The sequence below is a fragment of the Athene cunicularia genome (assembly GCF_003259725.1).
Source record: "Athene cunicularia isolate RWA chromosome 9 unlocalized genomic scaffold, athCun1 chr9_part1, whole genome shotgun sequence".
NCBI lineage: Eukaryota > Metazoa > Chordata > Aves > Strigiformes > Strigidae > Athene > Athene cunicularia.
Genome location: NW_020799110.1, coordinates 18,129,860 through 18,141,518, shown reverse-complemented (window position 1 = coordinate 18,141,518; position 11,659 = coordinate 18,129,860).

Genomic DNA, 11,659 nt, shown 5'->3' with positions numbered 1-11,659 from the left:
TGTAAATTACACCATTTATCAGAAGCTCATTTATACTAGTCAGATTATGAAGATTGTTACACTGAAGATTGAACTCAATGTTGAATTTTTTCTAAGGTGATAATTTCTTTGGTGTTTTTTTTCTTTATTTTTCTGCTGAGATCTTAGAGTCAACTCAATGTATTGGATACTCATAACCAATTATATATAGGGAAAAGTGTATACTGCCTCACAAAGTTAGTTACATAAAAGTTTATTGCTGCAGCAGCCAGGTTACTTTTACTGCAAATTAAAATTCAAACAAGTATTTTTTCCATTGTTCTGAGTGTTCACCTGTAAATACAGTTCAGTTAGATGTGAAGATCTTTTAGAATGATAAAACATTTTGGACAAACTCTAAACACAGAGAAGTATCCATTGAAATTCTTAGAATGTGGTGCTGTCCAGAGGAAAAGAGAACAGAGAAATGGCAGGGGAGTATAAGCAGACCACAATATAGAGGGAAACAGATGGGGGATGCATATCACACTGAGATTAAGGGTATGAAATGTACAGTAGAAGAACCATGTTTATGTGTAGGTGTGTATTTTACTAGTCTCCTCTATAGTTCTTATTTGACACTTTGACCTCTAAAATCACAGCGGTGTAAAGAGGGGAACAGTTTGATATATAGCAATCCATATAGCTATACAGAGAAACAGAGGATAATTCAGGCTGGAAGGAATGTCAGAGGGCCATATAGTCACACAAAATCCAAAAGTATCTGAACTGCTGATGTTTTGTATGTTTGTACTGTGGTTTAAATGTTGCTGTGCCATGAAATTTTACAAAAATGGGAAAAAAACATGAAAGATAAGCCTGTTTTCTGAAAGTAGTGTCAACTATATGTAAGTAACTGTCAGAAGCAGTTTGTCCAACGTATTGTTAAAAATTCTCAGTGCTAGACTTTTTTCTATAGTTGCTGCAGGTAATCTATTCCTGTGCTTGAGAGCATTGGATAGGCACATTCAGTATTATAGCAGTTTAAGATGCCTTTGTACCACAACTCAGAAGCACAGAGTACTTGCTGAATTAAACCAGCAGGAGGCAAGAAGGCGTAACTTCATTTATCTAACTATCGAGTTCAAGATACTATCTTACTTCTGTGTTCCCAAACAGGTAAATTCTGCTACATTTATGCTGTGCTTTGAATTGTCTATTGTCATAGTATCACAAGAGTATTTATTTTAGGATCTTTCAGCTGGAAACATTTAAATAGAGCCTAATTGAGAGAGACTAGAAAAAAAAATTATAAAAGGACTGATCCAAAAACAATTAAGTGTATACTTGGATAATTATAAACCTATATTAATTCAAGGACTTTTAGAGGAGGAATCAAGTGGAATTGTGTGAAGTATTTGCCTGGATTTTGATGCGAGTGCTGTTAAACTTGCAAAAGTTAGGTAACCATGAGCTTAAGTAGTTTGTACAGCAGTGGAAACAGCTAATCCATGCAATTTATATTTGGTCAGAAAGACAGAAGGCAAAGGTTGCTGAATGATAGTAAAACTGGGAGTATATCTGCATGGAGGCTTGAATTTTGGGAACACAAGTGCAGAATTCAGTCCATTAACCCCTGTGTAAATGCATCCCTCCAGGCTTTCCAGAGCTGCAGAGTAGTTCAGCTAACACCAGCGTTTTGCTGAAGGAAGGTTGCTCTATTGTGCTGAAAAATGCCATCTGATTTCTACAGAGTGGCAGCATAATGATATCAGTAATGCTGCAAAAGCCTCGATGTGAACGTATCATCTTTAGTCCTTGTTGCTGCTTAGGGGTTATCACGACTTGCTACTTTCATGATGTTGTAGGCAAAAATATGCACTACTAGATTATCTATTATCACTGTCACAGCCCAACCTGCTCTGCTGCTAACATACAACAGAATTATAAGCATCAAAAAGAAATTAAAAAATCAAATCAAATAGCCCACTGAGTGACTCAATTGCATTTTCTGTTTATTAGATGTGATGACATGATAAAATACCATCATTCCTGGGCAGTCTAAAAGCAATTACAAGCAATTTATTTGATAGTTTCCTCTTTAGGGTCTGTCTTCATTTCCAGTCTGCACAAGAAGGGGTATTTATCTGCCTAAATTCAACCATTTTGCTTGGTTTTCTGTGTTTCCCAGATTGTCTCCTAGTCTGCCTAGGAGAGATGGAAACACCTTCGGAGGATTTTTGAGTAGGTGTTGAACTCCGAATCACTGTCGGGGCGAGCTTTTACTGAAGCCTCTTTTTCGTTGTTTTGTTGGGCAAGTTGACTCCTTTACATAACACCTGAAAGGCAGAGTGACTTTCCCCCTTTACATAATGTGACCCCTCTGGATGTAAGCTGACAAATTCCATGTCATGCTTCTCCTTTCCTCCTTATTGTTCTTGGGACTAGGATACGTATGCAAGGAACAAAGCCAGGACAGACCAGCCTTTGGGATGAATAGAATAATACGATACAAATCAGGGCTTCATTAGATGTCCTCTGGGACCTGTCTACTTTGGGCCTTCTTTAAATCTCTGGGACTTCACAAACAGACATATTACTTGTTCTTTACAACTTACAATCACCTGAGAGATAACAGCATGGAAATAACTGTATAAAGATACTTTTTGAAGTTTTTAGTTTTTTTAATAACAAAACCAGCCCAAGGTCCTGCTTCTAACAGAATTGAAAAGCAAATGTCTATGATAGAGCATGAGGACAGCACAAACATAGTTGAGCAGCATCTTCTAATCCTTTCCCCAGCTCCAAATATTTTAATACAGAAACAGCTTGAGGTAATTTGATGTCTATGTAGTCAGTAACTGCTGATGGATATCTCTTCCATGAATTTGTCTAATTCCTCTTTAATCTTTATAAACTTTCATTGTCATATGGCAAAGAGATCCAGAGCTCTACTATTTTTGTATGATAAAACAACCCTTTTTATTTGTTTTGAGTTTGATTTTTGCTAGCTTCCTTTGAGACCACGTGGTTCTGGCACTGAAAGAGATGGTGATGGGGCCATCTCACCATACAATATGTAGTTCATAGTTTTGAATATCTATCTCATATGTCTGTTGTTTCCTTTAACAGATTTCTAAGTCTTTGACATTTATTACAGGCATTTCCCTATGTTTTAACAACCTTGTTTGCCCGCTATGAATTCTGTCTAACCCTGCTTTTTGAGAGGACAGGAGACTAGAACTGCCCACAATACCTCCCACTGTCCTCCTTACCTTTTTACCCTGTCCAACAGGTTTCAGGGTTGATTTACATGACATTTTTAAAAGGTTTAGTATTTGTGCAAGTTTGGAACAGCATAGACCATATGCACAAACATATGATTCTTCTAAATTTCAGATTCCTGTTATAAAGCCTGGGAGCACTGAAGACTGCCAAAGGAAGGGTCACCAGGTTTGTCTGGGGGTGGGCTGTACTTTTGTTGTTGTTTTGGTTTTTAATAGCTATTACACATATTTAATCTTAGCAAAAAACTCAAGAATGGTTGAAATAGGAAATGGAAAGTTTCAGCCGTGTGCAGTCTACCAAATTTCTGTGTACCTAAATGGAGGTTGTGGATTGAAATGTGCTACCAGAGGCACTCCGTTTGCTGCTCTGAAATGGAGCTGCACATAGGGATGAGCTGCCAAATATAGGCCTCCTGCTTACTTTGTCTAACTTCTTGGCTGCTGTCTTTTCTGTTCAGTGGGTGAGGAAGCTAGTGAGAGAGTTCCTATGCTCTGCCTCTTTCATCATGTTCCTGCAATGCAGTTTGAATTTGCTACAACACATGTGCTTTTTATAGGAATAATAATCATGTTCATATGACCTCATGCAAATCAATGCTGAACCTGGATACTCTTTGTGGTTTTGCTGTATTTTAAATGTGCTGCAGTGAAATGATATACCAGTTTATTTTCCTGTAGTAAAAACCCTCTGGACTGAATTTACAGGGCTCCTATGCAAGCTGCTACAGCAGAGTAAATCCTATTATAGGATTTCTGAAGCTAGACTGAAGAACTGATAAAAAGATGGGTCAGTTCAACTAATCAGCTTTTAAAATGTAGGCACATTTCATTCAGGAGAGATGGCCTAGAATGGTCAGCTGCCTGGAGTGTCCATTGAACTGAAAGGACCAAAGCTGCGGAGACTGTTCTTGCAGGAGTGTGGCATTGCTTCGGGCAAGCAAACTGCCTGTTTGCATCTTTTGGCGATGGGCATGAGAGATGAGCACAGTGACTTCACAGTTCAGTTACAGTCACATATCTTGCTTTATCCTGTGGTCAGACTGAACTGGCATCTCCCAAAGGATTTTATCCACTGATTTTGCTGCAGAGGGTCTGTGTGAAAATTGCCTAATACTTGACAGATGTGTAGCTGCTGTCCTAATTGTAACGTAATTGCAGCACAAAGCATGCAGCAGCTATTATGTTCACATGACTACTTTTAGGGTAAGATGGCTACAAGCATTTTTATTGCTCTGTCGATCAGACCTTCACTGGTAATATAGCAGAGGCCCTGATACGGTACATTTTAGTGCTAATTAGCTTTGTCAAAGCCAACTTCATTGAAGTCAGAACAACCACTATTTGAAATGCATGTGTTTGTGCAGAGCTGGGACCCAAGTGATTAAATAACTCCTAATTTTACTCCACTGGCTTCCCAGGCTACTGACTATGAATTTAAACAGTCATTTATTACATCACAGTCACTATACAAGCTGCAGAAATGCAAATATAAACTTGTTAAAGAACCATGATCCGGTGTTTTTGGAAATGGGAGTGCGAAGGGTTAATGTAAAAGGGCTTCTTCCTAGGAGCAGTAGGTGATGTGCAACAGTACCAGGCAAGTCCTTAGCAGCAGTTCCCAGGTGCTTAAAAATGGCCCAGTGCCTGTGATGATGATGTCAATCAGAGAAGGAGCTACTGCTGCTAGTGTGAATTGAGATGTCAGAAAAAAAATCTGAGTATACAGAGGATTTGTTGGATTTTTGTTTATGTAACAGCAAGAAGGTACTGGATTTTCATATCAGGGTCATTATCCTTTTATTTAGGCCAATACCAAACCCAAAGGGAAGGATGAGTGAGGCCAAAGATAGCAAATCTTGGTCAAGAATGAAGTATCTTTGTGTGTGGGGGGTTTGTTTCTTATTTTTGGGGGGGTGAGGGGATGGAATGATGTATCAAGTGTGTATATATAGTGCTGTTAGTCATTTATATAATTGCATTGACTCACTGTTTTTGATGCACTGAGTTTTCCTTCCAAATGCAAGAAGATGGGGCAGATGAAGTATGTGATGTGGCACCCAAAAAGAAATTACAGTGAGTGAGGTGTAGTGAACAGTGGCTCTATAGAGGTCTTGGGAGCAATGAAGAACTGTGCCAAAACCAGATTTACATATTTACATCATAGTTACTTGTGTTGGCTGCTTTTAAGCAAGTCCTGTAAGCAGAAGGAAAAATGTGTTTATACTGTAGGCTAAATCTAGTTATAGCTGAGGTTAACAATCTGCTGCTTCCACATCATGATTGTCAGTCATGTTAGTCAAATAGATTTCTTGGGTATACATGCATTTCCAATGGATTAGTGATGCCAAGGTCTAAAAAGGATTTCAGTGCAGAAGTACCATTTCATTCTTCATTCCTCATATGCCCATATGATCTGTTGTCCCAAATAATAGGAAGACATTGCACATCTGTTAACATCACAGTGATCTCATAAAAGATGTTTACAACTAAAAAGGAATGCTATTAGGGATACCTAGTTCTCCTCTTGAACTAGCATTGGTTCCATGTTGTTACTTTATATCGAAAAGTTGTATTGAGCATGGACACAAACATGATTTTTTTAACTGATAACACCGCAGATGCAGTTTCCGACATATGTGGAGTTTCATGCATGTTCACAGCGGCAAATGAACACATGATTATATAAATGGTCATCTTGTCCTTTGAGTCAGATGATGCACAGATAAATATAGACCAAGAAAAGAGATCTAGTAAAACATTTGACTTTAAAACACAAAAGCTATGTAGGAGGACAGTAAGATTACAAACTTAGCAAAGACAGTAGAAAGAAAAAAAAAGTTACTTTGTGCTTTTAGTTTTCCACCTGCAGCTTCCTTGTTTCAGTCTGTGCTTCCTTCCACCCGCTCATCCTGGCTCTTGTCCCACCTGCCAGTCTGCTTTCCTCACCATATCGCCTGGGTGAGAGGAGCAGAAGCATTGAAGCTGAGGACTGAGAGAGTTTCTGCTTGTGTTTCTCTGCCTATTGCCTCAACAGCCTAGGCTGGAGCTGCTTGGTCCCAGGAGACTAAGCATTTGTGAACTGCATGGGAACAGCTAAGTCCTATTTCTCATAGAAGTGGTGAAAAATAAGTTCATGATGCAAGGAACATTCATACATAATAAGCTGCTTAAGAAAATAGTTGTGTAGTGAATAGTTAATAGTGGCAAAAAAGAAATTTCTACTAATGCTAATTTTTAGAAATGACTGAAGTAATTCTGATATGATGTCCCCAAAAAAGCCCCAGTAAAAATTGCCAGCAAGGGACAGATAATGCAGAAAATCTTCAGCTCTGGTTCTTGAAATATGATAAAGTCCTAAAATTGCCTGATACTTCCATTATAACAGTTATACATTATAATGCTAGACACATAACAGGTATCCCATAATGTTACCTGTAAGCTGCACTGCTTGCTCTGAATATTTTCATTTTTATCCCTCTGTTCTGATCTAGCTCATGGGCTTTCCCAAAGTTTTTCAGCTGCATGAATAACCCCCGTTTCGCCTAATCCCAGGCTGCCCTGTTTTTTCCTGTTGAAATTGTCTCTACTGATGGGAATCTCTACAACTTTGCATTTTGCTGCATAGGTCTGCGCACTGATTGAGAACATTGTGTGGTACAGTACTACAAATAAAACCTTAGAATAAATTAAATAGATGCTTATTAGGAATTATTTGCTTACTGCCAATTACTGATTTGTTTATAATCCAGAATTTTGGCATTAGAAAATTAATATAGTTGTGCTCCATCTTTTTGGGGGGTTTAAGGACATGGATTTCTCTGTACATATCAAGCTATTTGTTGAAAGAAAGCAAGGTTTGTTTGCTAACATTCTCATGACCAACAAGATAAAAATAACCAATATGTGGCTGCGTATAGAGTCTTGTTTTGTTTGGTTTTAGTGACAAGCTGTTGTTTTTGGCAAGTTAAACTACTCTATGAACCTTCCTTTGGGTAACTGCTGGAATTTGCCGTGATTGTAACATGAAGAGCAGTGCAAAATAACGAACCTCTTGAAGCAGAAGGGATGTCTCCATTTTTTTGAGACATAGTCATCCACACTAACAAGTGAATTGAATCTATTTATACTAGTTCTGTTGGAAAGGATCTGCAATAAAATTGCCAAGTAAAAATTTCAGTACTAGCTACTTTAAGGATTAAAAACCCCAGCCTAAGGATACAAGATTGTGTAAGCAACTGGGAGATAAAAAAAAAAAAAAGTGTTTTTCTTCTTATGTTCACCTCTAGATTTTTGTCTTTAAACTTCACTTTTTCTTTGTCATGAATATTACAGTGGTTTTTGGTTTTAGTGGAAGCTAAGGTTCTCAATGCCTTATGTCAGAAGCTGGACCCAAATAGCACAAAACTTGAAGCAGAATAGAGAATAAGCAATGCTGTCTTGACATTGCGCAGACGTGTTTATTAAACAACTCCGTCAATATCATGCTTCCAGCCTTGTTCTACACTCCTGAATTACTGGTAGTGTTTAAGACCTCAAATTTTTAGCAGCTCGGCTATATGTGTGTTTACCTTTCATAAAATTAAAATAATCTTGCTTGTATTAAATGACTGAAGTATGAATTCAAGATTGCAAGATTGGATGTGAAGAAAACAAAGATATTTTAACAAACAAAGGTCCCTTTTTCTTGTGCTGTCCCCAACTGAGGCTTGCCTTTATAAGTGCAGAATTCTATTCTATCAAATGGCAATTCAAATTCAAATCTTTATCTTTAGATAACTGGCCTCCTCCTCAGAATATCCTCATACACAGTATATATTTTGCTATTTAGGTTGGTTTTACAGAGATCCAAATCCTGTCAGGCTGAGTTCCAGTCTCCTCTAGCTTTATGGAACATTTCCAGAGGAAATGTTGAAATGGATAGATTTCATGCTTCAGTTGCTCATGCGCCAATAGCCATTACCTGGTCTCAGTGCTTGGTCATAAATTAACTTGGTACTTCTAGATATTTAGATATTTCTTCTGTGACCCTATTCTGAATTCTTGACCTAACTGAAGTTTTCGTAGTCTTTTTGGGTGTGTAAATTTACAGAATCAGAACCAGCATCTGCTATAGCCCAGAATAAGTTCCTTATGAATAGCCAGACTGAAAACAGCTGCATGTCTCTTCAAAACAATATAGTACAGTGAATAACATGATTTTTTTTTTTTTTAAAAAGCTAATAAGAGTCTGAGAGCTGAGCGAGTCTCAGGTATAGCAAGCTGGCCTACCCAGCCAATTAGGCAGTAGAGTGAGTAGGGTGGAAGTTGCAGGTAGGTTTTATTTGCTGAGAACTCTTGAAACTGCCTGACTCTGACAGTGCTAGCATGTATGTTGTATTTTTTTTAATGTTACTGTGGCACCCAAATTAACAAACACTTCAAAATGAAAGGGCATTCAGCTCTTAACTCTCATTGTAGTGTCATGTTTTTCAGAATGATCAAGAGCATGAGGCCAAGTGAGTCACCTGTGCAAAGCTCCATCTGGGGTCATGTCACCTAGAGCCAGAACCTCTACCTCTGTTCTCAACCCCAGCGCTAAACTCCCCTTACTGCTTCCTTGGTTACATCTTAGAGTTGTTATTGCAAGAATCAAGGCCTACAAAAAATACTTCACCCCCCCAAACTACCCCATCCCCAATATTAAGGTGTGTTCACCTTACACAGCAGTCTGGTGGCTACCCTACTGTGAAGTATCTTCCTGGCATGGATGAACTATAAAAGGTGTTTTAGAAAGGGATTTAATTAAAATTATTTGTTTCAGAGCCTCCTGCTGGCTGGAGCTCTGTAGTGCTAAAGATGGTCTAATTACTATAAGAGCTTTTGGATCCAGCGGAAAAACCCCATGGTTTACAGTCAGTGATAGATATGATCTGTGTTATGTTAAATATGTTCTAAAATAAATGGGCATAAGGTACAGTGTACTTACTAGCAGGAAAAACCTAAACTGTCCTATTTAGCCTATCTAGAATTTTTGCAGAAGTATGTGTATGTCAGTTTATTTTCTCAGATATTTCTAGTAGGAATAACTATTTAAAATGCGTCAGATCTAGTTCTCATCTAAGTTGCCTCTTTAAAAAAAAAAATAAAAATCACTCATTTTCATGTGAGCAGGGCCATAACACAGAACATAAATATTTTCGTATCCTTTCCCTCCATGCCCCATACCCTCCTTCCAAAAGTTTCTACCCTCATTAGTAAAGACTCATGACACACAACAGTGTATGTCTGTAAGTACACATACATAGCAGGTGTCAAGTGATTTTGCAAACCTTCAGTCTCCGTCCCAGTGGTGGGGCGTTAAGTTGCATATTCCCTGCTTTGTCCCATGGCTTTGCTTCAGGGGTCTGAAAAGGGATCCCATATTTCTGATTGCCTGGGACAGACTTCAAGTTCCCAGCAGCTTCTACTTCATTTTGGGGCTGTGTCCATCCCTGCATATAAAAATTTGCATGTGTGATCCTTTTGGGTATGTATAGTGTGCAAGACTGAGCTGTTCTTTGAAGGAGAAAAATAACTTGTGATTGTCCAGGCTGGAAAAAGCACTTCCATCAGAATATAGCATAGTCAACACAGAGTTTGTTTATATGTTCATAATCAAAATTAATCTATTAAAAAAACATGCAGAAAGACATGAGAAATGGATGTGTTACCAGATTAAATCTTTACTGAATTTTCTGAGGCCAACACTTGTCTGATATTCAGAATGCGTTGGGCAAAAATACATCTGTTGTAGATGAGTTTCCATTCTGTATCGTTGGACCTGTGGTAGTGGAAAATAGGTTGTACCGAGACTGTATTGGGCAAAAGATGGCTACAGATGTAACAGCAGCAACTGCTGTGGCCCAGGGGGTCCCAGCACTGCCACCTCCACAGCACGGCCCCTGCCTGCCCGCACCCTCCGCGGTGAGGGGACTTGGCCCCAGCCTGCCTGCCCTGGCCCGCTCCGGCCATGCCTCTTGGGTCCTCACAAGTGCCCCCTTGGGCCTGAGGTCTGAGGATGCCCCTTGCTGGGGTCCCTGAGGTTAAGCCTCATAAATCCTCCTCATTTATAAAGTTATTCCTAAAGTCTTTCTCTTACCTAGAAGTGAATCCCTGCTGGCTTTCTTTTTAAAAAATCAGTTTCCTTTAAAAACCCAACATAGAATTACCTACCCAGTTTCACTGGAAACTGGGGAGGAAACATGCTTTTCCCTGAGTCACAAATAAGTTTGGTGTGTGGGTGAAAGACATTATTTAGATAAACAAATTATTCCCTCCCTTAATTGCAAGGGGAAAAGCCATGTGTGTTTCTTTTGTAAATGAGCAAAAATGTGTAACATAACATTATCAGAAAAGACTTAAAATCTGTAGGTTTTTAATGCAACTAAAGGAACATAGCTGAATGTAATTACAGAAATGGAAATAATAATTCTTTGCTTTTCTGCTCTGTTGTATAGAACTTGCAAATAGCGGGCAGTTATGTACTAACAAGGAGGCAGCTGTGATGAGCTCTGCAGTGAGTGTGACTGCTGTGGCAAGGAATAGGATAACATCTCGGCACACAGCTAAATGACTTAAAGCTGTAAACTATGGCCCAGAGCAAAAAGCACCCACTGACAGTTGCAGCTTGTATAAACCTTCTCTCAGGTAATTTCAAGGGCCGCGAAGGCAGATTACCAGTATCGCTATGAGGTAAAAGTTCTGATTTTCTCCTTCAGAAGGCCCCAGAGATCCACAAATATCTCCTGGCAAGTGGCAATAATGAGCTGATGACTTAAAACTATCACTGAAAAGTCTGGGCATGATTCAAAAATGTTGTGAACTTCATTTCCTTAAAACTTAAGGGAGATTTTTATCTCTCATATTGGCCTTCTCAGCAGTGAATATATTTACTGGAAGTCTTACATGTAGAGGCAGAAGTTACCTGGTACAGGTTACACTCTAAAACGTCCCTCAGGTACATCAGCCACCAGCCTTAGTGCTTGTGGCAAGTGCTGCTGTAGAACATTGATTTTTTAGATCTATAAAGTATTGTCTTCCCTTAGGATACTGTTCTTAAATGTGTTGGAGTCTTATCAGAGGAAATAATCTTAAAAGACAAAATAGTTCTGTTTGTGGTTTTTTTTTGTCTCTTTTAATGGGGGGTTTTGGCAAAAAGTTAAATGATATTAGAGCCCCAGAAGAGCTCAGTAGGCAGCCTTTAATTTTTTTTAATTCAATTTTGTTGCTGTTGCTGCAGTAGTTGAATCTCTTGTATTGCTCTCTGTACAGAGCACTACACTTATCCAAAGCACGGCCTCAAGCTAGCATCCGCATCAATGTCAGTTAGGGATTTCAAACCTGAATTCTTCAGTGTTTGGTTGGGAACTATTTTATGAAAAAATAGCTTATCTACT